General features: G+C 37.4%; 1 non-coding gene across 1 annotated transcript; it reads left to right on the top strand.

Moving 5' to 3' along the window:
* Positions 1 to 10219: 10219 nt before the first annotated feature.
* Positions 10220 to 10326, top strand: LOC128279522 (small nucleolar RNA R71). The gene has a single exon (XR_008269724.1). It is a non-coding gene; the product is annotated as a small nucleolar RNA R71 (small nucleolar RNA).
* Positions 10327 to 10591: the final 265 nt, after the last annotated feature.

Here is a 10591-nt window from a genome sequence, read left to right as displayed (position 1 = left end):
GAAGAAACGAAGCGATCATATGAATCGTAGTTTAGGAGATATTTAAGTTTTCGTGGAACAGGGCGAGCGATTTGGATCCCCGATCGACTTTGGAAATTCACTATAAATTAACCGAGATAATTAGAAGTCATTCCATATATGTATATTTTGAGTCTAGTTTCGTTATAAATAAGCGGTATAAGTAATGAAGCCCATGCAGGAAGATATATAAGTCATAATGCATGAAGGTCGAGCAAATCGAACCACGAAATAGGGAGACTTTAACTAATAAACTGTATTAATTGGCTTGACCAAAAATTCTAGAAAAAAATTTGTAGATGGATATATGAGTCTAGTTTCAGTTAAAATTTACGAAACTTGTTTTCGAGTTTTGGAACTCAAGATATGATTTTTAAGATAACAGTGACGCAATTAGCCAGCTTGTCTGGAAAGTTTTAAAATGGACTGTGAAAATAAATGAAATAAGTCCGTAAATACCTCGTGTTCGACTCCGGCAACGGTCTCGGGTACGGGGTGTTACAATTTTAAACACAATCTGATAGGCCCACAAATGCTTCATCCAGTCTGGTGGATCAATCCTTAGAAGATGGGTTCACCACTTTTTCCAAAATCTATTTAATTTCTCTATTAGAAATCTCAGCTTGTCCATTCGTCTGGGGATGATATGCCATAGCAATCTTATGATTCACTCCATATCTGTGCAAGGCATTGGCCATAAGTTTACAATCAAAATGGGATCCTTTATTTTTGATAATGGCCCTAGGTGTACTAAATCTTGTAAAGAGGTTCTTGTGTAAGAACTTTAGAACTGACTTAGTGTTATTAGTAGCTAGGGCTACCACTTTTACCCATTTAGAAATGTAATCTACCATCAACAGTATGTACGATTTGCCTATAGATGGTGGAAATGGACCCATAAATTCTATTCCCCATACATCAAATAACTCAACCTCGAGTATACTTTACAGCGACATTTCATGCCTTCTAGATAGATTCCCCGTTCTTTTACAATAGTCACACGTTTGATAGAATTCATAAGCATCCTTGGACAATTTTAGCTAGTAGAATCTTGACTGAAGTACTTCCTCTATAAGGATTTGAATGACAATGCTACAAAATATTATGTATTTTGTCGTTAAGAACACACTTTCGAATGATTTGAATGACATAATGTTTAAATAAGAAAGGTTTATCCCAATAATAGTGCTTAGCATCATAAAGAAATTTTCACCTTCTGTAGGTGTTTAAATCAGGTGGCATCACACCATTCACTAAGAAATTCACTATATCGGCGTACCAAAGTAATGCCTTGGCAAATAACAATTTTTCGTCTAAAAAATCTTCTTTAATAAAGTTATCATAGCCATTTACATTACCCAATTCTAACCTTGAAAAATGATCAGCCACTTGGTTTTCAGTCCCCTTTCGATCCTGAATTTCCAAGTCAAATTCTTATAGTAACAATACCCACCTAATCAATCTCAGTTTGGCATATTTCTTACATACCAAGTACTTAATAGTCGAGTGATCTGTGTAAATTGTGACCTTGGTACCCACTAGATAAGGACGAAATTTTTCAAATTTGAACACCACAACTAACAACTCTTTTTCTGTGGTGGTATAAATAAGTTGTGCATTTGTCAGAGTTTTGCTAGCATAATTTATTGCACTCAGTATTCTCTCTCTCTCTCCTCTGCCCCAGCACTGCTCCCATGAAATAATCACTGGCATCACACGTGAGTTCGAACCGTAAGGTCCATTCTGGAGCTACTACAATTGGTTTTGCTACTAGTCTTTTCTTTAATTCCTCAAAAGCACCCAAGCAGTGTTCATCAAAATCGAAGGATCTATTTTGCTCCAACAGTGTGCACAAGGGTTTAGATATCCTTGAGAAATCCTTAATGAATCTTCTATAAAATCCTGCATGACCTAGAAAACTTCTAAAACCCTTGACACTGGTGAGAGGTTGTAATTTTTCTATTACTTCAATTTTTGCTCTTTCTACTTCAATTCCTCACTGCAATATCTTATGCCCTAAGACAACTCCTTCATGAACCATGAAGTGGCATTTTTCCTAGTTCAAGACAAGACTTGTTTCTTTATAGTGGCACAAAACTAATTCCAAATTTTTCAAAATCGTAGCCAAATACAGAGAAATCATCCACGAAAACTTCAAGGAATTTCTCTACCATATCCGAGAATATAGCCATCATACAACGCTGAAAAGTTCTCGGGGCATTACATAATCTGAATGGCATCCATCTAAACGTAAAAGTATCATATGAACATATGAAAGTTGTCTTCTCTTGGTCATTGAGAACTATGGCAATCTGATTATACCCTGAATAACCATCAAGAAAATAATAGAAAGTTTTTCTTACTAACCTATCCAACATCTGATCAATAAATGGCAAGGGGAAATGTTTCTTCCTAGTTCCCTTGTTAAGCCTCCAATAGTCCATGCACACTCTCCATCCTGTGATTGTGTGAGTTGGTATGAGCTAATTATTTCCATTGCTAACCACTTGACACCTCCTTTCTTGGGGACACATTGTATAGGGCTTACCCACGAACTGTCTGAGATTGGGTAAATAATGTGTGTGTGAGATTAGGTAAATAATGTCTGCGTCAAGCCACTTGATAATCTATTTCTTGACAACTTCTTTCATTATCGAATTCAATTTTCTCTACTACTCAATAGACTTGCTACAACAATCCTCTAACAAGATTTTATGCATGCAAAACGCAGGACTGATTCCCTTTATATCAGTAAGGGTCCATCCTAATGCCTTCTTAAATCATCCAAGGACTTCCAACAACTTGACTTCCTGTTTGGATGTCAATTCCACAGAAATCACAACCGGCAAGGTACTGTTATCTCCCAAGTATTCATATTTTAAATGCTACAACAAATGTTTCAACTCCAATGCAAGATGTTCCTCTATAAAAGGTTTCTGAGGCTTGAATAAATGACTCGATAAATCCAAATAGTCAATTTTTTCCATAGTCTCTCCAATGTCTGTTTGGCTTCCATGAATTCATCGAGTTCTTCAAAATGCACTTCATCAATCCTTTCTAATGAGTCTTCGTTATTATCAAAATTTTTGTGGCAAATTCTATTGAATTCTTCCTCCACTATTGTTTCTATCAAACCAATGGCGTGGCATTCTTCATTTTCGTCTATACATTTCAAAGCATAAAAAACATTAAAAGTAACTTGTTGATCATTTACCCTCATGGTCAGTCCACCTTTCTGTACATCAATTAAAGTTCTACCTATAGCAAGAAAAGGTCTTCCAAAGATAATTGGCATATTTTGATCAGCTTCAAATTCTAAAATAAGGAAATCAGTAAGAAAGATAAATTTATCCACTGCTTCTAAATCACATAACGCCTTACCAATATAATGATTTCCAATTGAACATAGGATAGTGAAACTCCCTGGATCCTTTAACTTCGAAGGTAATTTATTCATCAACATTGTTGTACACCCTTCAGTGAGAGTAACAGTCTTAAACTCTCCCAATCTGCGCTTCTTTGACAGTATGTATTTCATAAATTTTATATAACTGCGCATTTGTACAAATCTTCTACTAACAGTATGTTGATATGGAGTTGCTTCAAAACATCTAAAAACCTTTTTTAAATTGAATACCATGTTTAGCATTCTGGAATCGCTGAGGAAAGGATAAAGGTGGTCATCTTTCATGTTGTTGATATTGTTTTGCTGTGGCATTTCTATTGGCAACATGATCATATTTTGTCACAACATTTTTCTATGTAACTTTTTTAGGTGCTTTCTACGGTTCGGTAGGTTTTGACATCTTTTCCTAATTGCGGCTAGACTTGTCTTCTTCTACCGTGGCATCTTGAACAACTTTATCAAATGAGTCCCACTTCTAAGAGTGATGGCCTTGCACTGCTCCTTCCCTTGGGTTTTCGAATTTTCAATATCACTTGGCAATGCTCCTTATGGCCTTGAATTTATAGCATTCACTATTTTCCCCATTTGATTTTCAAAAGCTCGGAGAGATGCAACCTGATTCTAAATCACAACATTATTTTTTTCATATACTCCTTCAACAAAATTAGAAGATGATACCTAACCTTGTTGAGCATTTTGCCTCGGCATAGGATGATTATAACCAGTCGATGCATTGTAGATATTCTGTCTTGCAACATTACGTGAACTCCCCGCACCTTGGTTACTCCAACTAAAATTTGGATGTTGCTTCCACCCTAGATTGTAAGTGTCGGAATAGGGGTTATTATTCCAGTTAAAATTACCAATGTAGTATACAAATGTTGGGTTTGATGGGCATTCATCAAACACATGATCTTCACCAAAATTAATGGATGTTAGCTTGACTGCTTTTATCTCTTAAACTACAGTTGGTCTCTTCATTGTTTTGATCATATTAGTAAAGATGATACTTGAACAGTCAATGAAGTGATTGCATCAAACTCCATGGTACCATTAGCTCTCTTGCTCACCTCAACTCTTGTGGTCGGATAGTGATAATCATTGTTGGCAATCTTTTCCAAAATCTCATATGCTTCGTTATAAGATTTATCCAATAAATTATCATTAGCAATATTATACCCCAAACCCGGCCTAGACGTTCTGGCTAGATCTACGATGCCACATTGAAGTGTGATTTGAAAAGCATCGTCCTGTTGAAAAATCCGTACTATATAAAAACCCTCGTAGTGATCTTTTACAAAACTTTAGGGTATCTTGTTCGTTTTTAAAAACTCAAATGGCTTTAGCAAAAAGTTTAGTCATTTTAAATTGTTATTTCACTTTAAAAACAATGTTTGCTTGCGGAAGCTTTTAAAGTATGTTGCAATGGTGTGGTGTTTTGAAAGCATTTAATCCTATGAAAAACTGCGACCTACTTCTAATAGACATAATCTAAGATAAATAAAACCCAAAGCAAAAATAAAACTTTAAAAAGGCCTTATTACATAACAAATACCCTAAATTAAATGGCTTAAAGATTAAAAGTTTAAAACAGAAGCAAAAGCAGTAGTGTGGCCTTCATCGAGTCCCTCGCAGCACCGATCCACCTAAGGATTACCTGCACAGGAAAGCAAAATGGTGAGTTTATGTAAACTCAGTGTGTAAACCCTTTACAATAGTCAATCAAATAGTAGGCAAATACAGTTTGGGCCTAAGCCCATTTCAGTGATAGTCCAGTATCAGTTAGGGCCATAACCCTTTACAATATCAGTATCAGTGTGGGCCTTAGCCTATTACAGTAACAGTAATAGAAATTCAATTAGAAGTCCTACCCATCCATCATCTACACTCCACTCTGTCCAGCCCTACACTCTATGTGGGGATAAAATCGACCCACCTATCCCTACACTCCAAAATATAGCATCGGTTGCTGCACTAAATAGTATTTGTAGCAGAGTTGCTAGTACAGTATACTTCCTCCAAATATATCAAACCCACCCCCATGCAACATGTCCTTTCATAATATTATACGTGTATGCAAAATGTCATGCTTGAATACAATCATACATATCATAAGGGTATATCAGTCATTTACCTCACGAGGGTATAACATTCATTTCATCAAATTGAGGTTTAGGTATACTTACCGACCCACTAGTAGGTCCACAGTCATATCGGGCGACTCGTGCAACCTTAACTGTGACAGCCCTAAAGTGACCCTAGTCGGAAACCGGTTTCGGGACCGCTAAACCGAGTCACTAAATTATTTGAGTATGATAGTTACTGTCTGAATATATGAATATGCATGTGTGATAATTTCTTTATTGAATTTTTGCCTAATTATAGGTGAATTTTAGTGATTAGGACTTATGTGAGAAAATTTAGAAATGTGCTAGGCAAATGTAAGGTGGCCTATTAATACATGTGGGAAAAGGGTTGTCCTTGCATGTCAAATAACCCCTTTTCCTAAGGTGAGTGGCCGCCATGACTAGGTGATGGGCAAGGAAAACATGTCCTAGACATGTTGGCCTAGTGCATGATGTAAGGAGAATAAAATAATAAAAAAGAAAAAGATAATGATGAAACAAAAAAATGGGTGTGGATGCTCTTTTGCCGTGAGAAACAAAGAAGAAAAAGGGAAGAAAAATTTGTTGCTCATCCTTGGGTGCCTTGGCGAATAGAAGAAAGGAAATTGAAAAAAAAATATTGGCTCATCTTCCTCCTAGCTTAGCCGATCCTTCAAGAAGAAAAGGAAGACTTAGCATTCGGTCACTTGAGCTTGAACTAAGGTATGGAATCCATGTTAGTCTTTGAAATCTTTGCATGTATGAAGCTAGTTACTAAGTCCTTTACTTGCTCATGTCAAAAAAAAATTTGAAGGTGGTAGTAATACAAGTGTTCGGCCATGGAGGATGTTTAAGGGAGATGGTTGTTGCCTTTATGATGTAAGGAATAATTAGAAATGGGTGAAAGAAACAAGCCCTTGTTCTTGATTCTTCTTGGCCGATTCTAAGAGAGAAAAAGAGAGCAACCATGTGGTTTCTAAGCCATAAATAAGGTGACCTATGTTAGAAATTGTGATTTTGAGGTGACTAGAACATTCGGCCATGCATGTCGTTTTCCTTGGTGAGTGTTTTGATGTTGTTGTGATGAAAGCATGGAGATGAGTGAGTTCGAATGTTTAACAAAAAGGAAATTTTGTGCCATTGAGTTCTTGTTGTTATGTGTGTGTGTGCATGAGTATTCGGCCATGCTATAGAATTTATGTTGCAAAATGATTAATTCTTAATGAGATGTATAATAGTACTTGTGAATGAGCTTGAGAGTATTTAAACAATTAGACATGAAAAGGGTGGTAATGAGGCTGAAAAATTGTTGGATGGTTAATTGGGTAAGGAATGAAGCATTGACCATATGGGGTATAAATGGGCATAGGTGTTAAATACCTTGTATTGGAAACTTTGATAAATAAGTAGCAATAAATTAAGATGAGATTGAGTAAATTTTCAACTTAGTTGTGTTAAGTATTCGCAATAACCATAATAATGCATGTGAATGCCGTATGTTTGTGTTTGATGGAGAGATAAATTGTTTGATTTAGCTCAAGAGCAAAGGGAAACTAGATTGGACAAAGGAAAGGAGAAAGCAAGCAGTAGCCGATTTGGAACCATTCTACCCCAAACAAGGTAAGTCATTAAGCACATATGTTTGATATTGCTTAAATGATTGGAAAATCTATGCAATTGTGTTTAATGGAATGCTATATATATGTATAAATGAAATTGTATGTGTATGGAATGAGGATAATTGTTGAATGTAAAAGAAATAGTGGAATGTGTAGAAAGTTTGCTTTCGGCACTATGTGTCTTGGGCAATACGTGTGTATGGTGACGAGATTGGCACTAAGTGTGCGTGCTGGAAATATATGGCACTAAGTGTGCGTGCTGGAAATATATGGCACTAAATGTGCATGCTGGAAAAATCTGACCTTGGGTGTGCGAGCTCGAAGGTATGGCACTATGTGTGCGGGCTTAAATTGCGTGGCACTAAGTGTGCGAAATCGAGTAGTAAGCCTTTGTGTGTGCGTCGCTATATATATGGAGGTGTGTCTCCATTGAATTGAGTATGGACAGCGGATCGGGTAAGTACCTCGAGCTCATGACGAATAGAGAATTCGTTCATGCTTGGGGATTGAATTTGGCAAGCCTTAAATCTATGTGATGATTGAAATTGTATGGTTGTGCTGGAAAATGAGTTAACGTGTAAAATGCTTGATTATCTTGTTGTGTAGAATATGAAATGTGGACGTATGACTTGGTACGAGATTGGACCGAAAGGTCCGAGGTATTACGGTATAGATTCGATATGGATGAGTACCTAGCCTCGTTTGTTGTACATGTTGTAGTAACTTTATCAGTGGATTGATGAATGCTTATGACTTACTGAGTTGTAAACTCACTCGGTGTTTTCTTGTCACCCATTTTAGGTCTCTCGGACTCTTATTGTTTGCGTGATCGGGACCGTCGTTGAAGTCATCACACCGGCTGAAATCTTGTGGTATTGTTTTCGTTGTTGAAGAACATTTGGCATGTATAGGCTATTATATTTTGTCGAATTGAGGGTTGTAAACTTTAAGCCATGTGAAAATGGCCTATGTGGTCGTCGAGTGGGATGCTAGAACTTATAGCCACGAGTCTTAGAAACTTTAATTTCGATAAGGTGGCCATAATTTGTGTCATGTATGATGGATGATTAAGGCCAAGGAAAGATTCATGAAATTGGCATAGTCTCTGCAGTAACTGTTGCGGACAGCAGCAGTGAGATGAGATTGAAAAATCACTAAAAATAGTAGAAGTAGAATTAAATAGTGAGTAAATTATGAAATTGAACCTTGATGAATCTATTTTTATATGGATGAAACGAAACGACCATATGAGCAGTATACTGAGAAATATTAAAGTTCTCGTGAGACAGGGCCAGAACGGTTTCTGGGTCCCCTGTCGCGACTTTGAAAATTTACCATAAATTATCCAGAAAGAATTAGGAGTCATGCCTTATATGTACAGATTCCATTTTGAGTCTAGTTTCATTAGAAACAAACGGAACCAGTATTAAAGCCCTGTACAGAGAGATATTCAAGTTGTAACGCGCGAAGGTCAGAGCAGTCGATCCCTGTAACATGGGTGACTTTAACTAATAAACTGTACCAATTGGCCCGACCAAAAATTCTAGAAATAAATCCATGGATGGGTATGTGAGTTTAAATTCAGGGAAAATTTACAAAACCAGTTTTTGAGTTTTGAAACTCGAGATATGATTTTTAAGGCGACGGTGATGCAGTTTTCCAGCCTGACTGGAAATGTCAAATTGGTTGGTACCTTGAGAGGATTTGGCCGTTAACCCCTCATGTCCGACACCGGCGACGGTCACAAGTTAGGGGTGTTACATTAACAGTCAAACAGGGATAATGGGCCCAAAGCCCATAATGCGGCCCGTGTGGCCCAATAAGCCAAAAAATGACCTTGGCCGTGTGAACTACACAACCTGGCCCAATAATCACCATACATCCATGTGGTTTGCCCGTGGGGCCCACACGGCCCACTTCGACACAACGTGGCCCAAAACATCCTAAGCCCATAAAATCACTCATAGTGGCCTTTACAATCAAACACCCACGTTTTACGCGTTCGGACTACCACACGAGCGAGCATACGCTCGTGTAGCGTCAATGGTCATACTTTTCAGACTTTTTCCGATCTACGTTTAAAGTAGTGTGGTTACACACCTATTTTGCGAAACGTGCTAGAAATCCACAAGCACCAATCCTACATTCATTCAAGGTATTCAATTAGCCGTTTGATAATAAGGTAAATCACCCTCCTCTTTATTACTTAATCCCAAAACATTAGATACCTGCCTTGAATGAACAAATGTGGTTTAATCCAGTTAAACTGCTGAATAAGATTGATCACCCAATACTCTTAGCAAATCAACAGTAAAAGGAGGTGTTAGCTACAAGATTAACACAACAGAGAAGGAAAGTAAGAGAAAGCTGAAAGAGTAGAAACCAAGCAGGGACCTATCAAAAAATACAGAACCAATTAAAAAAAAAAGAGCAGTTGGCCTACACCCAACACGAAATCCGGAAGCACCCACTTGACAGAGGCAACAAAGGCACAACTACCCTCCTATCAGAAATTGGCAGCATAAAAAGATGATAAGTATAAGACTAAAACGACAATGAGGGAGAAAGAGAGAGGAAGAGCAAAACTGAGTAGATGCATTACCATAGAAAGCTGACATACACTCCCCGCTCCCCTCAACACTCTCAACTACCCATGAGCATCAGTATCCCACTAACATACAACCTCTTACACGACATAGCAGCAAAAAGACACCCTTGCGCGCAATAGCACTCAAACTCAAATCCCTTACCATTAGAAACACACTATTAACCCTTGGACCAGCAAGCTTTTTATGACATATCTTACCCTCAATAATTTAAAAGTCTACCAACCATGACAAAGGCTCATTCCTTAAAAATAAAGTTTTTTCTCAAATGCCCAAGCTTGAACCCAATACCTCTCAGGCGCTTCCCAGGACACTTAACCATTGAGACAAGCATGCATTTGAGTTACACAACATATAGAAAATAAGTACCTATATTTTAGGGTGTTACAAGCAGATGCATCAACTACCATCCTTGTATGTGTATTCAATCCATTATAAAATATCTCCATCTGTGTCCAGTGTTGAAATCCATTCATTGGACATTTCCGAATTAAATCTTTAAATCGTTCCCAAGCTTCAAATAATGTTCCATCCTCTAACTACCAAAAAGATGTGATGTCATTTCTAAGCTCGACATTCATGATCAGTGGATTATACCGTAGTAAAAACATCTAGCAAAGATCATTCCATGATATCACTGTCCTTGATGGCAAAGCATTCAGCCATGCTCTTGCACGATCTTTTAATGAATATGGAAATAGTTTAAGTCTCAAGGTGTCTTTAGGAACACAATGTTGCTTAAACGAATCACAAACTTTTGGGAAAGTCGTAAATGGAATCTTGGATCTTCAGTGGGCAATCCTCCAAACTGTCCTACAATTTGTAACATTTGAAAAA

Source organism: Gossypium arboreum, chromosome 8 (genome assembly GCF_025698485.1).
Source record: "Gossypium arboreum isolate Shixiya-1 chromosome 8, ASM2569848v2, whole genome shotgun sequence".
Lineage (NCBI taxonomy): Eukaryota > Viridiplantae > Streptophyta > Magnoliopsida > Malvales > Malvaceae > Gossypium > Gossypium arboreum.
Note: the sequence above shows the minus strand (reverse complement) of the source record. Positions and strands in the feature narration are given on the sequence as shown.